A 23,558-nucleotide genomic window follows, 5' to 3' on the forward strand; every position below is an offset into this window, starting at 1 on the left:
GGTTGATTATCAGTACAATGCTACAATGGAATTGATTTGTTGGGCGCATTCATATGGCGAATTAGTGATTTGATAGCATCCATAGAGTGATGAACAAACATACTCTAAAACATAGAGAAACAAATTGGAGAAGAATTTGAGCGATAATGATAAAATAGGAAATAAAAATACATCCCTGCGCCCCCTTTTATCTGAGATTCATATATGTGCGCTTTGTCTTTCTAACAGTAACAGAAATGGTTTAATTCAGCAACGCCAGGACGTGTGTGATAGCAACGCCGAGCTTGAAAGCATGAGATTCGCTTGGATTCTCAATAGATGGATATCACCACATAAAATGCATTGAACAATCAACAACTGATATACCAGCAACGCCAACGCCACTGCAATGTGTTCCACACAGCGATGGGTAGTCACAGTTATAGCCCTGTCACTTATCGCTTACATCTTTATCTCCTTCAGATCTCTACAATTTCATCTTGATTTACCTTCGCCACCGGTCCAAACGCCCATCAAGGAGCAACGGCATCAGGTCTTTTCAGAAGTCCCCAAGAATGAAGCATCCCCCATTACGAATTTGGTTTTTCACTCGGCCGATATTTTTAATAGAACTTATGCCGAAATGGAGCAAAAATTCAAAGTTTACATTTATCCTGACGGCAATCCGAAAACGTTTTATCAAACCCCGAGGAAGCTGACAGGGAAATATGCGAGCGAGGGTTACTTCTTTCAGAACATTCGGGAGAGCAGGTTTCGCACAGACAATCCCGAGGAGGCTCACCTATTCTTCATTCCCATCTCTTGCCATAAAATGAGAGGAAAGGGGACATCTTATGAGAACATGACAGTTATTGTTCAGAATTATGTTGAGAGCTTGAGCTAGACAAAGACAAGCTAGGCGAGCGGCTATTCGAATCCTCCAGGACGGGCATTCATGGCTTGAATAGAGCTCAGTTATCTATTGTTGCTCTCATCCTAGCAACCCTGAGAAAGTCCGTTGTGACTTGCAGAGCAACCAAAGAGGATCCCTGTTCTATGGAGATCAGCTGGCCGACAAATGCCAAGCATGTTGTTCATGGCGTGAAAATTCATGGCATTGGATCAAAGAAACGATCATTTCAACAGGCATGAAAAGAAGGTCTCAACACAGAAACCAAATTACAAAACCAATTATATCAGACTTACAACATCCATCTCAAGCTATAATTCCATGAACTAAACCAGACATAGAGCTTCAACCTCAAACTATAATTTCATGCATAAAAACGGAAGGCAGGAGCTCCAAGTATTTTTAAACTGTAGGAAACTGTCAGCGTATTAAAGAGTTCAACGCATACAAGAATATCAGCACAGCCAGCGTGAAAATACACAGTAGAATCGCAGGCAGAGTCATTGTTTGTGGTTGTTCTTCGCTCCACCCATCAGTTCAGGACAGCATGGACAGTGCTGGACAGGACATCGCTTCTTTCAGGAACGTTCATGGGCAGTCCTAACAGCGCAGGTAAACAGTGTCAGGCAGAGAGCGCATGTACCATGTCAGGTAGAGAGCGTACGTTTATGAACATCAAACGTTTATGGATAGACGTGCTAGCCAAAGGCCAAAAATAGAGACCTGCGGATTTCAAAGGTCAGGAATGTCGGGGATGGCAGAGCCAACGCGCCAGGACTTTTAACGCACACATTGTGGTATTCATTCAACGTACCAAAAATTATACATATGCCATCACAAATATATATACAACGAATTCAACACCAGCGCATGAATTAATCAACTAGCAATATCATGGAGAGTTCAGGACCCACATAACATTAATGGTCAATGCATAGGTCTGGTGAGAGAAACAAAACAAAAGGCCACAAGCAAACAGTGACTCAAATATGAGCAGGGCCAGAATTCGCCTGCTCTGATACCATGTTAAACACACATGGGTAGTAAGAACAATATGAAAGATAAATCATGCAGTACAATTTTTATTAACAAGAGATATACATTTATAGTACATTATGTGACCGTTGGGTTCCACATCCCAAGGTCTCTTGGACTACTTTGTCTATTCAGCTTCCACACTAACCCATTGAGGATTAGGTGTCCAACACAAGAGGGGGTGACTCTTCAACTCCCCTTTGTGACCTTTGGACTACCCTTGTGACTCTTCATCTTATTTTCAAAATGACTCATTACATTACATCATGACTCTTCATATTCCAATATTGACACTTGCAATTTCACTTACAACATAATTACAAATAATATTACATTTTTCACTTGTACCCATATAAGACAAAATAGGGTAGAGACAACATGACAGCCAACAAGACACAACACTATGATGTTGGAGTTTGATAAAACTCTATCTCAACAACCTCCACTTGTTCCTTCTCGATCACATATTGGTGCTAAGCTCGGTACTATGTGATGATGTCCCTAAACTTCGTGATGGTGTCTGGCTGGAAGCAGACTCTAACCTCCATAGCATTTGGGTAAATGACTTGGAGCCTGTATTAACCTCTTTCACAACCAAGAGCAACATTGTTATGATCTTAACAGGACCATCAATGTAGTTTTGCATGTTCTATATATTAAGCTCCAAATCCTCCTTAGTGGCAATCTATTTCAGCTGCTCCAAATAATTTTCAATCTCCTGCCTAACTTGATGTTTGCACTTAGATTCGGTGAGTGAGATGCCTTATGGGATCTTGTGGGTTCTCACTATGAAATCCAAATTGTTGTACAACCGTACATATGTGGCCTGAATGTTTCCAATGAACGAGGTGAATCGCTTGTTGTTCTAAATCCATTCATACTCTTTCTTTCTCGAGCTTTGTCTGCGGCTTCATCTTCTTTACCAAAGTAAGTGGTGCCCCTTTGTATCATATTGTCCATTCTTTCGCGGTGGTGATGGAATTTTGCACATTCCTTAGAATCTTTACAACTTCCTTGCTTTGTTGCTGCAATCTATGCAAGCAGACAACTCCCTTATGTACGGTCATGAGCTCCTCATAGAGGTCTCACATCGTATCTCCAAGTGTTGATACCTCACCAAGTATCACTGCTCTTGTTTCCCCCAAGTAGACATATGAAGAAGCTACATTCTGCACTGCTTTGTGGAGTTGTTCTATCTCTTTCCGGGAAACCTGTAGATTTTGTACCAATTTCTTACTCTCAGTCGTCAAATCTTGAGTGTTTTATATGGTCACACCCGTGAAGGCCAAGTTGGCTTCGACAATGGAATTTGGATTCCTACTGGTGTCCGCCACTATCACCCTTTTTGTAATGAATGTAGGTGATGCATGATCATCCAGAAAATGATTCCTCTGTGTTTGTACAATTCTCTCATGAAGTTCATTATATGATAAATTGTACACATCCATTACTGTATCATCATCAAGGGGAAGTATGTCCCCTTCCTCGCTTAGGGATAACTCTTTGGTTAGAGGTGGTGGAGATTGAATGATGACCTGTGGTGCACTAAGTATCAAATCAATATCTTCATATTGTGGCTCTGGTCCCAACTCCATGTCCGCAACTTTAATCAAATCTTCAATCGCCTGAGCAAGCTCCCAGTCTTGCATCTGTTCACTCTCTCCCTCTGCTGTTGGTTGGTTATGTTCTTGCACTTCAACTTGAATCACCGTTGTTTCTTCTGCCATTGCACCTTGCCTTTATTCTTCTTCATGCTTCTGCTTATCATCCTATTCTCTCCTTCTCTATTCATGTTCTCCCCTTAGTTCTTGTTTTGTTTTATGCACCCTCAATTCTTCTTCCTGCAAGCTCTATTTTCTCTCTTGCTCTTCTCTTTGTATCCTTTGCTTCCTCTTGTCCTCAGTCTCCAAAGATGGTTGCATAAGGATTGACTCTGTTTTCACTCTGCAACTTTGTTCTCCATTTATTCTATCAGTAACCTTTCTCTTTCCCTTATATTGTATCGAATTGCTGTCTTTTATTACTGTTGTTGGAATTGTTGCCATGTTAATGTTGGCTCCTTTTCTATAAAAAATTGAGTGTCTGCATATATTGGTAAGTTAACTTGTGCTTGCTCAACTACTTCCCCAATACTACTTTTAGTGGTCTCTTTTGAAGCAACTCTCTTTGGTGCCATGGTAACAGTGATTGCTAGAGAGAGGTTCTCAACAATTATGGTACCTGTGGGATTGGAAAGACACTCATGGCAACCAAACATCAATATTTAGAAAATCTATTTTAAAGGCATGATCGAGTAGAAAACCAGGCATATGATGGGGAGAATTGCACAATTTTCATTGACAAGAGGGATTGATTGCCAATGGGAACTGTGCACTACATAGTCCCAACAACCAAGGATGAAATCTGAGGCTTGAGATTGCGTAATGCGCAATCCCAAGCTGGGAAAAGACTGGGAGCGACTACGCATTGCGCAATTTCAGTGGACAAGGTGGCAAGCTGGCTCCTAGAACTGCATAGTGCATAGTTGGAGCCAACCTATACTGTGCACTACGTAGTTCCAGAGGCCAGGCTTGTGGCTTGATCATTAGTATTGTGCAGTGCCCAGATGTTCAAGGCAAAATCCGGCCAAGGGAAGTACAGATATGCCCGATGGAAGTGTGAAAAAAGAACAAAAGTGAATGATGATGTGATATTGAGTGAAAAACTAACTAACTTTGAATGAATCAATGTGGATCAAGTGCGAAAACTGACCAAACATAAATAAAATCAAGTATGTGAGGAGAGTCGCCACAACGACGACCATCAGTGCAAAAATAAGAAAACCAAAGTGAAACTTACGGAAGGAAACAAAAAATTAGAAAAAATCTTCTACAAGTTAAAATAAGTTGAAACGCCAGTAACAATGAAGAGAAATAAGCAAAATAACACTCACACAGGCGAAACGACAAAAGGCGGCAAAAGACGATAAAAGCAAAACTCATTCGAAAAAGTGATGACAACTCTACCCAAGGTTCCCTGATCTCTTCAAGAATGCTAGAGCTTCAATATTGAATGCAAAAATGAGATCTAGAAGCGTCGATTAACTAGATTTGAGCAAATGAGGTTTTAAGACGCGTATGCCTAAAATTAAGGAAAAAGTGACACTTGGCGGAAACTTCTAAAAATAGAAATGTGCCACCTTCGGGAAACTAATAATAGATTAAGCTACTTTCTAGGGATTCTTTTCTCCCTTTAGTTTTCTTGCTTTTCTGGGGAACTAGGCAACTTTCTGGCTCAGTGCATTGTGCAATTTCTGAGCTCAGTGAGGGATTACACAGTTTCGGGGCTCAATGTTGGACTGCCTTCCTTGAGTGTGTATTTTCTGAGCTCAATGTTGACTTCTAGTCATAACTTCCCTCATCGAGGTTGCTTTCCCTTAAGGATTGCACAATTTCTGGAGGCAAGACTAGAACTATTGTGTGACCAAGTCAGGAGGTTAGCTTGTGACTTAGAAAGATTGGTTAAGTGTGAAAAAAAGTGAACACAAGCACAAGTGAAAAATATAAGTCTCAATCAAAGAAAGAATACTTGATAGCAATGCAAGATAACCTCTTGCGAATTGAAGTTTAGGCTACAAAATCTAAGCATAGGCAAAATTTTGGAGGGCGGTTGTAGTTGCTACAACAAAGAGGCATAAAACATTAGATTCATAGAGACAGATGAAATTCTAGTGCCAAAGGATCCACTAATATATGAAAATGAAGAAGTTCCTTAAGCAGATGAAACATTAAGTTCACCGCCAGTTAAGAAAGGAGAACTATCAAAAAGAAAATACAAAAAGAAGCAAAATAAAAGGTCAAATGAAGGTCAAAAGGAAATTGTACTGGAAAAAGCAATTAAGAAAATTCCAAAGGAGAAGAAGTAGAATGTTATTTTTATATTTGAACCTAAGAAAAGGAGTATCAAAAGGAAGAGTTCCCAGGAGAAAAATGAACTAGAGGACCAAAACAAATGTAGGTGAATCACCAAAAGAATGACAAAAGGGAATATCTCTATTTCATCTTAGAATTTGGAGATTGTAGAAATCAAATAATTAGAATGATGACTAACATAATTTGGAAGAAGAAGCCTAGAGGTCATTGAAATTCAGAAGCAAGTCTATGACTATTTTGATACTTTGGAGAAAGAGGCACACAAAGAAAAGCTAAAGGAACCTTCTCCTATTTTTTAGCATACTTTCAATAATGGTAGTCCCATACATACTATTCACATTCCTACACATAATGATGATGTTCCCTTCTCTGGAACAATATATTATTGGCATTAAAAGAGGAAATAGTTGAATTAGAATTCATAGAAAAGCATGTGAAAAGGGAAAATGAAATGCTCAAAGAATATAACCATAAGATGCTTAAGTGAATGTACTATTGACATCATAAAAAATCAAAGCTCAAGAAAATCAACAAGGAACTTCAACAGAAAATCAAGATATTAAATGCAAATATGTTAATAAGGAAGCATAGGTGGTCCCTTCCCATGAAGAAGAAAGGAGTTAAAAGTAACTTGGATATTCAAATCCAATTCTATGAAACCATCCTCTAAGTTACAATATTATCAAAATTTTGAAACCAATTCCAACATGCATGCGGACATGCAACACCCTAAGCGTGGGGTAATGTTGGGTTGAAGAAATAGTATCTTTTTGGAAACTTGTTACTTTAGTTTTCCACCTATCCTTCATAGAAACCCTCATAACTTACTCATTTTTGCGCCATCATATTATCTTTCCATAAATAATAAGCCATATGAACTACAAAAGATATAAATATGTAAAATTCCAATATCTTTCTAGTTCTATATGTTTTACTTTATAAAATTGGGTTAATTTTCAAATATTACAGAAACTGGCATATTTTGTAGCTTTGATAACACTTTGTAACTACATTCAAGGTTCAAATAGTTTCCAAAGTGAACAGGTCAACTCAAGCACATAGGCAGGTGTCAAATAGCTCTAGCATGGTGTTCCATTTGTTTGGCGCAAGAAAAATCTCATCGGTTGACCATAATAGCCCAGTCAAACTCTCAATCAACCATCATGTGGCATATGGAACAAAGGAATAATGTATCAGGACTACCATTCAATTCAAGATAGATGAAATGAAGAAACAATAGGTTCAACACTAGACCTCTGAAAATAACTTGGGACTCTAACCTAGTGCACTAAAATGTTAGGATCTATCACAAAGTACGATACTCATATTTATTCATGTTGTGGGATTCTTGTAGCATTTGATTGTGATCTGGGTGCAATGTGAGCATTGATTTTGATATGATTAATTCTTCTAACAAACATGCTAACTTGAGGTGTGGTGTTTCAGATAAATTTACTCCAACGAGATTATAGTGGTAAGCCAAGGTAATGGGTAAGAATATTTATTTATGCCTTGGGTTGTCTAACAATTGAGTGTGTATGACAACACATAAGAATACATCAAGGACAATAAAGAACAAGGATGTGTAACAGAATGATGCAATATAGTATTGACAAGTCCCAACATGGTCATAAAGAGGAGTCAATGGAGAAAAGGGGAGAGGAAGGTTCCCTTGATTGGATGGATACTCTCATAAGTCTAAGGGTTGAGCTAAGAATATGCAAGGCTAACAATGAGAAGATTTTTAAGGCCTGCAAAAAGAAAGTAGGAGTCAATGTAGTCATAGTGAAAAGCCTATCATATATGGAGAGACAAAAACAACATAAGCTAGGATCCAATTACAAGTTTAAGTAGAGTTCGTCAGGACTTGGAAACAAGAATTGAAGGTTGATGGTGCAGAATATAGCAGATCCAAGAAAATACATACAAAGGGAAGTGAGGATATAGTAAGGGGTTGAACTCATATAATTACTCTAGAGAGGATGATGAACAATCATGAGTAGTTTTCTAGTGTTAAAACTAGAAGGAATTTCCAACAAAGAAGGAAGGAAAGGCTTTGTGCTAGGAGAGTTCAAGAAGGGAAATCCTCCTACATTTATTGGAGAGGTGACGAAGGTTGAAGAAGCAAAGACATGATTTCTAGGGATGAAGAAGTATTTCAAAGTTCATATCTAAGAACATGAAGGCAAGGGTAGCCATCTTTAGTTTAAAGGGAAATGATGATATCTAGTGGGCAAATTTAAAGAATGTGAAGGACATCAGAGAGAAGAAATTGTCTCAGGAAAGGTTTGAGATGTACTTCAGGAAGAAGTATTTATTTGAAGAATATTATAATAAAAGGGCTAAGAATTTCTATGAGCACAAACTCGGGCAGTTGACAGATGATGAATATACTACCAGATTCTTAGAGTTGTTAATATATATGCCTTACATCAAAGAGTTGAAGAAAAATATTCAGATATATCTCAGTGGGATACCTTAGGAATTTAGGGACCATGTAGAGTTCAATTAACCAAGGACATTGGAGGAGGCCATTAGGAAAATGAAAAAATATTATGAACAACTAAAGCATAAATATAAGTTCAAAACTGGTTAGAAGGCAAAGGAAAAACATGGCTTTAAAGGGAAGGGATAAAAGTATGCAGGAGGAAACCCAAGGCTAAGAACTCATGCTAGAGAGGAGTATCAATAGAAGAACATTGTTTCAACCAAAGACATGTTCACTAAATCCTTCGAAGTTGAGGCTGAGAGGTTCAAAGGGGGGCCCATGCATTGTTGGACATAGAGAAAACAACTGACAAAGAGACAACCCATAGTGACAATGGGATGGACAAAAAACATAAAATGTGTAGAAGTTTGAGATAGTGAGGGGTGTGGCTTGGAGAATGCCACAAATTTATGTTGCAGTGGATAATTCGATCACCAGGCATATGTGATCAAGATAGAAGGTATGATTCACACCTAGCCTGTTTCAATTGTCATAAATCCAAACTCTAATTGCAGTTACATTAGCCCCAAGATTTTAGAGAAGTGTGGGTTTCCAACCATGGCCCATGATAAATCGTGGCTAGTCCAATTGGCCATGGGGACCAAGAGAAGAGTTTATGAGGTGGTGGAATCGTGTCCAATAGTGATAGGAGACATGCTCACAACCTATGTCACATGGTTTAAGATCGAATTTGAATTCGGAATTGATTAAGTTCAATTCGAATTCAAATACAAATTTTCTAATGAAGTCCGTATGAGGTTCGACATTAAGTTTGTATATATACATATTAGAAATTTACAAAATATATAAATAAAAAAACATTTAGATTTTTTTATATATTCATATAATTAATATATATTTATAATTAGTATTATATATTATATTAATAAATTTAGAATTATATACATACATATATATATAGGTTTATAATATATATGTAAGATTAACAAAAATTATAATAACACTACCCCCTAATTCCTTTAATTATATATAATTTAAAATATGTTAATTTACGTTTATATATAGAAATTTATGATTCAAAATACGTTAAATTTATAGCTTATTAAAAATATTATTGTGTATGAATTACACCTTGTGTATCATATTAAACCTGTAATGTCCTATTTGTAACCTTTCCACGCATGGTACTCCACAAAATCAAGAGTTATAACACTCGGGTAATTTGGCCATCTCCATCTCGACTCCCTTCATAAAATTCAAATCCTTAGGTCATAGAAAGTCTCAATACGAAGGATAAGATGTGAGTAATCATTGTTAATCACCCACTTAACCCATATTTATATTGTGAGTTAGTGTATGGATTTTTGCACTAAAATGCGCCCAATTGGTAGTGTCATCATTGTCGCAAGAGATGTAGATCATTTGCCTTCGATCCTTATATCCATATATGTGACATTCACTAATACCAAACCTAAGTGTAGAAATACAATCCCAAGAGAGAATCAATTACCTGCATGTGTTTCATATTTGTTTGTTGTATAAGATCCATAATGCCATCCATTTATTTCCCTTTTCAGTTTTTAAGAAATATTGATGCATGAACCATTGGGACCAATTGGTATTTTTCAATTTGTGTACCTGGTCTTATGAGTAGACTAGCCATTATATTGTTAGTCAAAGTGAATGTGTTGCTTAGCATGAGGAGGTTTAATACCCATCCATTTCCATAACTTAGTTGCAAAGAGGTCACAACGAGAAATCAATTATAATTTGAACCTAATCGAACCTAAACTATTTTTTTTGAAGTTTGCCTAATTTGGAACCTCAAAATTGAGGTTCAACGAACCTTATGACATAGCCCACGACTGTGAACTTACATTTAGTACCATTGGGTTTACATGACATCTTGGTATATATGGGTTGGTTCGTTGGCCATAGATCCAAGGTGGATTTATTTAAAAAATTAGTTGAATGCCTTAGTACTTGCATCTATTATACTAGAAAAATCAACACCAATGACCCAAAAATTGTTTCCACGCAACTACTAGCCACCAATTCTCACAATTTTTCTTTGAAATGCTAGGGTTTGAGCAGAGCTAAGAGCGGAGTCTGAATTGCAATGTCGAATGAATGCAGGAGTGGATTGGAATACTACCTTCAAGGATCACCATCCTTGATACGTGAGGCATATATCCCAACGCATGTTTTGGGATGTGTCTCATCAAACTATAATAAAAAACCATGATATTAAATTTTGATCGCAAATTGACCTATATCCTTTTCCCTTGTGAACCATGCACATATATTACATCAGCTTTATTCAATCATATGTCATTAATCATTTATATCATAATGCCCAAACTATTGTTTTGTCCCACCAATGGAGCATGCTAATGATAGGCCAAGGTGAGTCATATGTAACCACATGAAAAGTATTTCTCCCACATACAACAAAGTAAATGTCACCTTTCATAACATATGCCATCAAAATGAAATGAACTTTGTCATGTTAAAACAAGAATTTTTGTGTGCCATCCATATGGAAATATGCTGTGTGGATTTGAAACATGATGGAGATTGCTAAAAACATTTGTTTCTATTTATTTATTGTGATCTTCTTTCAAAGGAGATGAACAAGGAGATCAATATAACAATCAATCTGAATTCTTGCCAATAATTATTTTCTTATTTTAATTCTCGGTCATGGATGTCATAAATCATAACACATGCTAACAACCAAAATGATGATACATATATGTCTAACACATAATTTTAACAAATATGAGAGCCAATATCTCCGTATTGCCTACGAGGGACCCCACCTACTTAAATATTTTTTATGGACTCCTAGGGTTAATAAAGAGTCATAAGAGTCATTGTATATTTTATGAGACCCTTTTTGGGATTTTGAATGATGTACAAACAATTATTTTTGAGTCAAAAATGAATTATGTAACCTCCACACCAAGTCGGCCTCAAGGCAATTCGACCTCATTGGAAGGTTATATATACAAGGCAGTTTGACTTCATTTGAGAATCTCATCTCTCTCACACATAGTTCAATATCTGGAAGCTAGAAGCTGGGAAAAAGTGCGAAGTTGACGGAAGAGTCTAAAAGGAGTGTGAATTTGGTCAAGGAGGAAGGGAAGAAAAAATCGAAGTTTTGGTCTCTCTCTCTCTCTCATGTGGGATATTTTAGGAGATTGAAGTCTCCTTGTCAAAGTCGAAGTTGATGCTGATGCCAGAAACTGCCAAGTCGAAGTTGTTGCTAATGCCGGAAACTGCCAAGTCGAAGTCACTGCTGATGCCAGAAACTTCCAAGTCGAAGTTGTTGCTGATGCCAAAAGCTGCCAAGTCGAAGCTGCTGCTGATGTCAGAGGTTTCCAAATCGAAGTTGTTGTTGTTGATGCCGAAAGCTGCCAAGCTGAAGTTGTTGCTAATGTCAGAAGCTGCCAAGTTGAAGCTATTGCTAATGCTAGAAGCTGCCAAATCAAAGTTTCTAGGATCGAAGTGTTGCTACTAGGTCGAATGTTGGATCAAAGGAGAGTCTGCTTGGTGTGGAAGAGTTCTTTGTCTAGGTTGAAGAGTCTCAAGGAAAACCATTTTAGGAAGATATTTTGATTGTGTTTTCCCCTAGAGAGGGGTTTTTCCCTGGTAGAGTGCCTACATCTTGTGTCTTGTGTTTTTGTGATATTCATGCACACATAATTTGGTAATTGATTGATGAAATATAATATAACAAAAAAGTAAAAAAAACCAACATAATTCACCAGTAATTATCAAGAAAGAGAAATCTAACCCTAATCCTACTAGAACTGATTTCTCAACATGGTATCAAAGCTAAGGTCAAAGAAGATTGAAGATCACTTCATTGGATTGAAGGAAAATGATTAGTCCCTCTATGATAAGAATGGGATTCAATACTACAAGAAGTTGTATCAAAAGTATATTCCACTACTTATTCAACAAAGTCAAAATTAAAGGGTTCTTGGGTACACTTACAGGTTTAGTAGAAGGAAAAAGACATTTTAAGAATCTATTGAAAGGAATCTAAGGAACCTCTAGAAGTTGATTATAGGATCATATAAGGATACCTTATAAGGAAAGAAGCTTACTATCTTCAAGGACAATGTCTAACACAACAAATGGAGAGAACAAATTAGAAGGAGCATCCAATTACAATGCTTGGACAAAGAGGATAGATCTCATCCCCGAAAAGAATAAAGTCTTGGATCCAGTAAAAGGAAAAGTGAAGAAGTTTACAAAGAAATCAAGAAGTCTAAAGGGCCAAGAAAAGAAGGGACATGGATCAAGCAAACTTTTCCAAAGAAGTTTCACCAAATAATAACATGATGGAAGGACCCGAAGTCAAAGACCTATTTTCAAGGAACTCTTAGGGACTTTATCCCTTGCATATCCTTCTACTATACCACAATCTTGGAAGGAGCCCTTACAAACTTCCAAAGATAAGTATCTTACTCCTTGTATTTTATTTTATATTTGGTTTCCCTTACTTATCTAAGTTTGTTTATGTTAGATACTAATCACATTTCTAGTCATATTTTTGTTTAGAAAAGACTTGTTGAATACTCAAGGAACATGGAACACAAGACAAAGCATCGAAATTACAAGATTCTTGATTGGGTGATTCATCATTAGATAAATCTACCCTCCTCATATCTTTGATTACTCTTATGGAACCCTAGAAAGGTTCATTGTGAAAAACCCCAACTTAAGGGCATGTCACTCATTTTGTGTGAAACCCTAAACTACTTAGGGTTATTGTTTAAAGAAAAATTGTCTGATGTTTTCATGAAGTCATGCTTAGGGTTTTAGTATGGTTATGGAAACCCTCACTTGTTAGGGTTGAATGGAAATGTCTGAAATCTCGAACCTTTGAAGTATTGGTGAGTTAGGGTTTTCTATGTTTTGTGTTGAAACCCTAGATCATTAGGGTTTGGTATGGTGTATAAGCAAGGCCCTTATAATGTCCTAGAAATGAAATCTTTGTTATATGTGTTTGTCTAATTGAAACCTTAGCCTGATAAAATTTTTTATTTGTGTCTTTGGGTTTGACTAACACATGTTATGATATGCTTGATGGAATCCTAGATGTATGAGTTGACCTAATCGTTGATGGTCATGAGTCCTAGGGTTTGGAACTAAGCTGTAGTCGAAGTTTGATTCTCTAGGATGTTAGTTTTGTAAATTATAGGGTTTTGAAACTAAACCTTAGTGGAAGTCCAAATCTTTGATATACGATTACTATGTGATAATTTGAGATTTGTGTAAGATTGTTGAAATCTGAGTTATATTTATGACTGATGTTTGATTGTTTGAGAAAATCTAGGGTTTGCAACAAAATCTAGTTGAAGCTAGTCATGTTGTTACTTTGAATTGAGCTATGATTGGTTTTGGTTGTTAAAATCTTATGTATGAAATCTAGGGTTTGTATGAAATCCTAGTAGGAAGTCTAACATATGAATTCTGAAATTTTTTAGATATATTGTAGATATATGTTTGTTTGTATTGTTTCTATGGTTTGCAATATATTATTAGGGTATGTCATACCTCTAGAAGGAACATTGAAAACCTAGATGTAATGATGGTTGTTATGAAATTCTCAAGGTCTTGATGAAGTAGTCTAGGGTTTATGACAAAAACCCTAGCAAGAAGTTAAAGAGTATGTGTCTCTTGTTTGTAATTAAGTTGGCTATCTAATATATAAAGTTGAATGCTTCCATGATTTTGACATGGTCAAACTTCATGCTTCTATATATTTGGTTGTACTTGTTATCTAAGTTGTGTACGTACATAATCTTCAAGATGGTGAAGATGTTTGTAAAGTAAAGTTCATGTGATAACCATGATGTGAATGATAACTTTGATGAGAAGGATGGAATCCATGAAATATTCTCTGATGTCATAGAAAAAAGGTTTGATTCCTCCAAGTTGAGAGAGAGCTTGGATGAAAGTTGATCTCCCTAAGTTAAGAGGGAGCTTGGGTATATTAGATCCTCCCTAATTAAGAGGGAGTGATGATTCTCTACTTCATGTGTCATGCACTATACTAGGACTAACAATCGTAAGTTTTAGTGAAGGCTGTGAGTGAGACAAGAAAATTGGAGAATGTATTTTGAAGGGTCACTGAGGTAAGAAACGCCAGATCGATTTGTGGAATATGTTATTGCATGAGAAGAGGAATCTTCTATCAAGATTCATTGGGAAAGCTCTAAGTCATACTATGAAAAGTTGAGAAGCAACATCAAGTTGTCTGGAAGATCCTAGAAGTTTGTATCTATTTATATACATTTGAAAGTTTTCACTGATTGGGGTTGTGTTTATACAGGTAAATCTCTCGGAATTTTGATAACATGTTTTACATGCCTAGAGTTGTCAATCAGTTTGATTGGGAGAGAATTGGTGCCAATCTATTTGATCGAGGAGGATTTGTTGCCGATTGAAATAATAGATAAGTGGAGGCTTTGTGTGTGAGACATTTCCTGGGAGGACATCTGGTCGACACTGTGTGTTGATGTTAGTTCCCGAAGTAGGGAGGGTGGCGTTGGTCATAGAGTTCTGACCTTAGATATGCACCTAGATCCCTGGGTTGATGGTTAGTAAGTAAGCCTGATTGTACCTAGAGAGGCTGAAATCTTTAGTCCATCTTAGTCCTACTTGGATAGATTGTCCTGGTCATGAATCTAGTATGTGGCATTGCAATGCCTAAATTGATGAGAGACCTTGGATAGATTTCCTTGGTCAGGAACCTAGTCCATGGCATTGCGGTGCTTAAACTCTTCATAGTCCATATAGTTTGATATCTTTCGTATGAATACCTCCCTAGTTAGGAGGGAGTCTTGAAAGATGTAACTAGGTTCAATCTTCATAAAAGGTATTTCTCAAAAGAATTTTTATTACAATGACTTATTAAATCATGGGTTTCATGCTTGGGCCATCATTTATTAATAAAAGTCCCCATTTTGGACTCCTAGGGTTAACAAAGAGTCATTAGAGTCATTGTATATTTTATGAGACCCTTTTTGGGCTTTCAAATGAAGTAAAAACAATTATTTTTGAGTCAAAAATGAATTATGTAACCTCCACACCAAGTCGGCCTCAAGAAGATCAACTCGGCCTCAAGGAAGGCAATTTGATCTCATTGGAAGGCTATAAGTATATATACAAGGCAGTTCAACTTCATTTGAGCTTCTCATCTCTCTCACACATAGTTCGATATCTGGAAGCTGGAAGTTGGGAAAAAGTGTGAAGTTGAAGGAAGAGTCTAAAAGGCGTGTGAGTTTGGTCAAGGAGGAAGGGAAGAAGAAAATTGAATTTTTGATGTCTCTCTCTCTCTAATTTGGGCTAGTTTAGGAGATCAAAATCTCCTTGTCAAAGTCAAAGTTGTTGCTGATGTTGGAAGCTGCCAAGTCAAAGTTGTCGTTGATGTCAGAATTTTCCAAGTCGAAGTTGTTGTTGATGCCAGAAGCTGGCAAGTCGAAGATGCTACTAATGCCGGAAAATGTCAAGTCGAATTCGTTGCTGATGCCGAAAGCTACCAAGTCAAAGTTGTTGCTGATGTCAGAAACTGCCAAATCAAAGTTGCTAGGGTCGAAGTGCTGCTACTAGGTCGAAGGTTGGATCAAAGAAGGAGAGGATGGCTTGGTGTGGAGGAGGCCTTTGTCTAGGTTGAAGAGCCTCAATGAAAACTATTGAAGGAAGAGATTTTGACTGGGTTTTCCCCCATATAGGGGTTTTTCCTTGGCAGAGTGCCCTACATCTTGTGTCTTGTGTTTTTTTGATCTTCATGCACACATAATTTGGTAATTTCTTGATGAAAGATATTATAACAAATAAGTAAAAGAAGAAAACATAATTCACAAGTAATTATCAAGAAAGAGAAATCTAACCCTAATCCTACTAACATTGATTTATCAACAATTATGAGACGTCTTCTCACCACATCGACATCTTATGTCAACATGCCACATCACCCAAAACCTGCTCTTCATGCCATGTCATCCTTCCACCTCAACACCAACATGTCCACGTGGTTCAACGGTGCTCATGTGGGCTCCATGTAAACTCCATGTGGCCTACAACCATGGCAACCAAATATGTATTTTTCAATTAAATCTAGTATAAGAAAATTTTGAATGTTTGGATCTCAAAAAAATTTAGATCCACAATCCCATCTCATGATATATCCTACTAGTGTCGTCTACAAATTTTATCAAAATTCATATCTCAACACACTTTGGATCCCTAATCTTTGTCACATGACAAATCTCACTAACATAGTCTACAACTCTAACAGAATTTGGACCTCAACATACTTCAAATCCTCGTTCTTTTCGCTTGAAAGATCTTCCTTATGTCATCTAGAACTATTCATAGAACCCATATTTTAATCCTTTCGATCTATATGAAGAATTGGAATTGGGCCATCAGTAAGACTAAGAAAGGCATCCAATGTCCTAAGCCAGTCTAGATGACAAACTACAAATCATATGAATCAAAATTACTTCGTCAACTAACAAATGTCTAAATTATTTGGCATTGAGCCACCATGCCCTTCATTCAAACTCAACCTTGCTGCAAATAAATTTGATCCCCAATCACTGGACTGGTGTAGAAAAACCTGTAGATTTACAAGCCCATGCAATGTACTAAAGCACAGGACAAGAATCTACTACTACTTTCAACTAGTGGAGCCCAATAGATCGATGAAAACAATATGAAGAAGAAGAAGATAAATCAATGGCACATAATACAAGATGTATCTCAGGAAAGCCACTGCTCAAAACCTTGCTATCTGTATTGCATATATCAGAATATGAGTGAATATACAAAGCTTGTTCTCACTAGAACAATTCTGCATAGTATACTCAACTCTCTCAACTCACAAGCTATCTCTTGGCCAAGACTTAGCCAATTCTGCGGCTCTCCAAGCCCCTAATATCTTGTGTAATTCCTAGGATGAATAGCCTGTATTTAAAGGGAATTCATGCTTCTAAAACTGCGCAATCCAAACATAGATCATTCTCTGATTGCATGCATGATCTATACAACTGATAATACATTGTCCCTGCATTCTAGTCTCAACTGGGTCTTTCTTAGAATCTACATGCATGAGTTTCTGATGAGGGAATCTTCAGCTAACTAGAATGACACTTGTGGATGCTTTAGTGCACTAACTGACTGTTAACTCTCTATTAGTTCCACAAACAGTTTGGAAGTAATTTAATTGAACATAACTTAATAAACTGAGTTATCTAATTTACAACTCAATTTAAACTCATACTGGATCCCTAAAACTTAGGGAGAACATATACATGATTTCATAAATACTTCCAACTCGAAATTCCTAAGACAATGAAGTTAATTAAACTTAATTAACTATTTACATGTTTCTATGAGAATAGAATTCAATTTTAATTATCAGTTTAATTCAAAGACAAATTAAACTGGAATTTATTGTTGCCATTTCTCAACACTCCCTCTCAACAAGAAAGGGATTATCATCTACCCTGATTCTGTCTATGTGAAACTCAAATTTACATCTTGACAATGCTTTTGTCAAAATGTCAACATCTTTCTCCTCCGTGGGAATGTACTATAACAACATGATCACCTCAATATACAATCTTTGAGATGAAGATATCAGATATCAATATGCTTGGACCGATCATGAAAGCTGGATTTTCAAAAATTTTGATACAACTCTAATTATCGCAGTAAATCATAGTTGGATCCATCTGCTGACCAAACAAACCAACTAGGATCTTTCTCATCCAGATGGCCTCACATGCTTCCTGACTTGCAACCATGTACTCTGCCTCTGCCAAACTGAGTGCAATTGATCTATGTTTCTTGTTGTACCAAGAAACTGTCGCTAACCCAATACTGAAGATCCCACCTGATGTGCTCTTCTGGTCGAATGGACTCCCTGCCCAATTTTCATCAGTGAAGCCTTGAATCTTCACTCCTTTTTCCATTTGTACCATAATCCATACTGAGAAATGCCCCTGAGGTATTTCAACACATGCTTTGCTTCCTTCCAATACATCTTGGTATGCCTAACCATCGGTTGACTAAGATGGTTAACTACATAGCACATATATATTCGTGTGTTCACCAAGTACATAATTGAACCCACAAGTTGCCTGTAAACATTAGCTTCCACTACTTCCCTTGAAGTAGCATCCTCCTTCCTCTAGTTACCTACTAAAGGAGTCCCCATAGGTTTGCTTCTCTCCATGCAGAATCTCTTGAGTATCTCGTTGGTATACTTTCCCTGAGATACAAACAACTCCCCATCTCCCTGCCATACCTCCATGCCAAGAAAGTAATGCATGAGCCCCATGTCATTCATATCAAACTCTTACAAAATCCTCATTCCAAGACTTGATCAACTGATCATCACCTGTCAGTATGAGATCATCAACATAAAGTACAATGATAAACAATTTACCTTCCACCACTATGTGGTATAGTTTCACATCCGCTTCACTCTTCGTGAAGCCCAACCCGGTGAAGTAGCTATCTATCCTAGTGTAACAAGCACGGGGTTCTTGCTTTAGCCCATACAACGCTCTCTTGAGTTGGCACACATGCGACTCACGGTTAAAGGTCTCAAAACCTTCAAGCTGCTCTATGTACACCTCTTACTCAATCATGACATTAAGGAAGGTTGTCTTTACATCCATCTGATTTATCTTCCAACCCATCTATGTTGATAGTGCCAATATAGATCTGATTGAAGAGTACCTTGCAATAGGAAAAAATGTCTCATCATAGTCAAATTTCCCCTCTACCTTTGAAAAGCCACAAGACACAAATCTAGCCTTATGCTTCTCCACACTACCATATGTAGCTTGATTTACCTTGTAAATCCAACGGGAGCTCACCACTGACTTGTTCTCCAGTCTTGGGACCACGTCCCAAACACTGTTACGAATTATGGAGTCATACTCCTCCACCATGGCATCAACCCAAATCGACTGCTACACTGCTTCCTTAAACGAAGATGGTTTTGTCACAACACGGTCGCCCATAAGAGCCATGTATCCAGTGTGCTTATTAGGTGACTTCCTCTGCCTACGCTGAGAAGTGGGTGCTCCCACATTCTCCCGTGCATCATCCAACAATCTGTTAGCCTATTTGGTGTGCTTTCTTCCCTCTTTAGAAGACTCTGTCTGAGTGGATGTCTCCACTCCCAAATACTTTGCATGTGTGTTATGTGGAATTTTGAATCTACGGATAAATACAATTTCCCTAGGTGGGTGGCTACACCTAGAACAACAGATTTAAAGCGCTTAACTTTTTTCTATAGAAGATAAATAAGACAAGGGTCCTACTTGTTATCTTTTTCTTTCCCTTTGTCTCCTTTGTTTGGCTCCCATCACTCCTTTAACTTAATCCGCTCGACAAGTACTTGAAATCATAAATAGAGGAAAAAAACCAATCAAAGCAAGAGATCTATCTACTATAAGCAAATGGAATTGAAAGCATTTACACATATAATCATCATACATAAAGACAAGAATATGGGAAAAGGTGTAAACAACTTTATTAAGTAGAAGGAAGAATTACAACCATGAAGTCCGATCCATCGTCACTCTTCCAGCTTGGGTTCCAACCAACATCACATCAAAAGCACAACACTCCGACAACATAACACTACTTACAATCTCAAACCTCACACCAATAATATCTCCTTACAAATTCTCAAAGTCCAGCCCATGATCACTTAGATGAGTGCTCCTTTTATAAGAAAATGGAGGAGGTTTGGTCATAAATGAGGGTATTAAATGGCCTTCCAAACTTAGAGTTAGTTTTCATGGGGGAAGGGATGAGAGGATAGGAGGTTACTTAACTCATTCCCTATCCAATTTCGAGCTCATAGGAGATTATGAGTGTGGGAATCTTCTAGATGGCTCCAAAAGATAAAAATATTCCTAGAACCCTATGATAATTTTGCTCAATCTCGCCCAACGCAGGTCAAAGTGGGCTTAAGTGCTTTGGAAAGCACCCTGACATGGGCCTACATGCACTGAAGTGCACTTACCCTTGACCAAGGCTGTGTTGGTCCCTCAAGGAGGCATTTCTATAGGGCTTCAGGCCAAGAAACTCTCAGGGAAGGAGACATTCAAAGTATTGACTTGTGTAGGGCATGTAGCAACTGAAATAGGGTTTGATGAGCCCCAATAGTACTGATCTAAATGATGGAAGTGATGTGCCTAAATGGATATGTAACAGCTGCCCCCTAAAGCATGAATTCAAAAATGTTAATGTCAAGTGATATGCTTTACGATGTGATGACAAGGTTTCGAAGTGGATGGTGACCTGCATCAATTAAAATACATAATATCATGATATTCTGATTTTTTCTCATGAATTATTGAGGGAAGGCATACCCATGCTCAACATATAAACTTTCCTTACAAGTACATAGATATTCGTCTACAGATATAGACCCATGATAGGATGACCATCAATGTAAAGCCATTGTACGAATGATTTGGTACATTTCCTGAAATCGCAACTCGGATGGATGAAACTAGATCTGGGGTCTTCTATCTCGTTCAATCGTTCGCTCAAGTACGAGTCTAACCATGTGAATATGTGTTAGGTCCCTACACTACTAATGATTACCCCATTAGTATAGTAGTTGTATCCCTTATTAATATTGTTGTGCCCCTATTGTCTCCATATTGTTATTATTGTACCCCATAGAATTCCTCTATTGTTATTTTTGTGCCTTTATATTATTATTGTTAGGCGGCTGGGTTATATTGTGACACCTTAGACTCCTATATATAGAAAGGAGGTTTTGTCATTTGAATCATCAAGGAATCATTCATTTCTGTAATGTAAAGGAGGTTACCCCCTCGAAGAGGCTGAATTCTAAGGCATTGATCTATCTTTTCTATCTTTTTGGGAGCTGGTTTCATAATATTTGGTATCAGAGCTTTGGATTCTAGGGTTTCGCTGCTCCAAATAGGTCATCGTGAAATTTTCGCTATAACTTTTTTTCTGCGACGTTTCAGAAGTGAAGAAAAAACCCATTTGAGACGAAATCGCACTGAACCTCAGGTCCGAATTTTAGAGCTTTTCGCGCTGTATTTGTGGAGATATGATCTAAGGAAGTTGGTACTTTTGTAGACTCCTGAATTACATTCCAAACAAGTGACCTGGGAAAATCGTCATAACTTTCTCTCTGAGCATCAGATTAAAATTTCGTCAGAAGGTATAGAAAGAGGACGGACTGTAGTTTCTTGTATATATTTTTTAGAGCCAAAGGTCGAAGCAGGGACACATGGCATGTCATACAAGTTCGCTCTACTGAACTAGTATATAATCAGGTCATTGTGGGAGATTTGGTATAACTCTTCCTTGGAGAATCAAATTTGGATCAGACTGGTGGCGTTAGAAAGAGGACACAGAGGGCTACTGCAAGTCACAATTTCAGAACTGGATGATCCGAAATTACAGAGATACATCAGAGGCAATATCGAACTCCTACAAAGTGAAAAAAGGTTTGTAGATTTTTTTAAATTTTTGCTTAAGTTTGGTTTGAAAAATTATTTTGAAGGAATTCAAAGGGCATAGTAGAGCATTATTATCGGTAACTGATGCCCCGAGGAAAGAAAATGCAAACACCTAGTAAGCAACCTGAAAGCTCTAGCATGACTCATGAAGAAGAGAAAGAAATACTACATGATATATCAAAATTACAAGACCAAGTGCAACAAATGTCACTCTCACAAAAGCTAACAGAAGCTAAGATAAATGGCGTGGAAGCTAAGATGAATGGAGTGGAAGCTAAGATGGACGATTTGAAGATAGATTTGAAGAATGAGTTGAAGACAGACATGGAAAATTTGAAGACAGATTTGACAAATTTTCTACAAGCAATACTTACTAATGGTGAAAGGGTAGTAAAGGAAACTTATGATGCGAACAAACGAAATGTTAATCATGATTTCATAAACTCTAATGTTGGATCGAAAACCCACCATATTCCAAAAATTGATATGAGGAAGTTTGATGGCAAGGATCCCGCAACATGGATATTACAGATGGAGCAATTTTTCGATTTCAATAATGTGCAAAACACATAAAAGGTACGTATTGCAACTTTATATTTGGAACCAAATCAGTTTGTATGGTATCAATGCCTTTGTTTTCGTAAAAAAATTATCACTTGGGAAATTTTTACGGAAGAATTGACAACACATTATGAGGATATAAAAAAAACACTTTTTTTAGCCAATTGATAAGTCTCAAACAAAAGGGTTCAATAATGGAGCACATTGAGAGTTCCAAAAATTGAACATAAGGGTTAAAAATATTCCAGAGGAGCATAGGATTGATGTGTTCATAGGGACTTTAAAGGATAATATCCAACATGATGTTCGCCTTTGGGAACCTGATTCATTAGAGAAGGCATTCAGGTTAGCAAGAAAAATGGAAAGCAAAATTATGGCAACCAGGAAGCATACCACTCACAACTATAAAGATGGAAGTGTTGTTGCCCCTAGTCTTCCACAACCTATAAAGTTGACACCACAACAATTGGAAGAAAAAAGAGAAAAAGGGCTTTGTTACAGTTATGATAGCAAATACACTAAAGGTCATAAGTGTGCTGAGAATAAATTATTCTTAATAGATTGTGAAGAGGAAGAAGAAAAAGAGAAAGAAACGTCAAAAGAAGAGGATATACTCTAGGAACAAAGCCTAAATAAAGAGGAAATGAATCCGACCATATCTTGTAATGCATTGGCGGGAATTACCACTCCTCAAACCATCAAGATAGAAGGAAAAATCAAGAAGAAAAAAGTAATAGTGTTGATTGATTCAAGAAGTACCCACAATTTTATTCATTGTAAGGTAGCAAAAGAATTGAATTGCTTCCTATATCCAGCACCAAAGTGTCAAGTGATGGTTGCAAACGGAAGAACAATAAATTGCTCTGGAAAGTGCCATAATATCAAGCTATCCATGGGAGAATATGTATTGATTAGCCCAATGCTTTCCATTCCAATGGGAGGTGCTGATGTTGTGCTAGGAGTCCAATGACTACAATCCTTGGGTACAATAGCTTTTAACTTTTAAGAACTTTTCATGATTTTTTTTGCGGAAGGAAAGGAAGTTGAATTAAGGGGTATTACAGGGAAACCAGGAAAGATAATCAGCTCTAACAGTATGAAAAAGCTTCTAAAAAAGGAACAAAGAGGTGTAATTGCAAAATTATGTTCACTAGATTTTT

Source organism: Pinus tabuliformis, chromosome X (genome assembly GCF_031772625.1).
Source record: "Pinus tabuliformis cultivar Carrire ecotype Pingquan chromosome X, CPIR1, whole genome shotgun sequence".
In the NCBI taxonomy this organism is placed as follows: Eukaryota; Viridiplantae; Streptophyta; class Pinopsida; order Pinales; family Pinaceae; genus Pinus; species Pinus tabuliformis.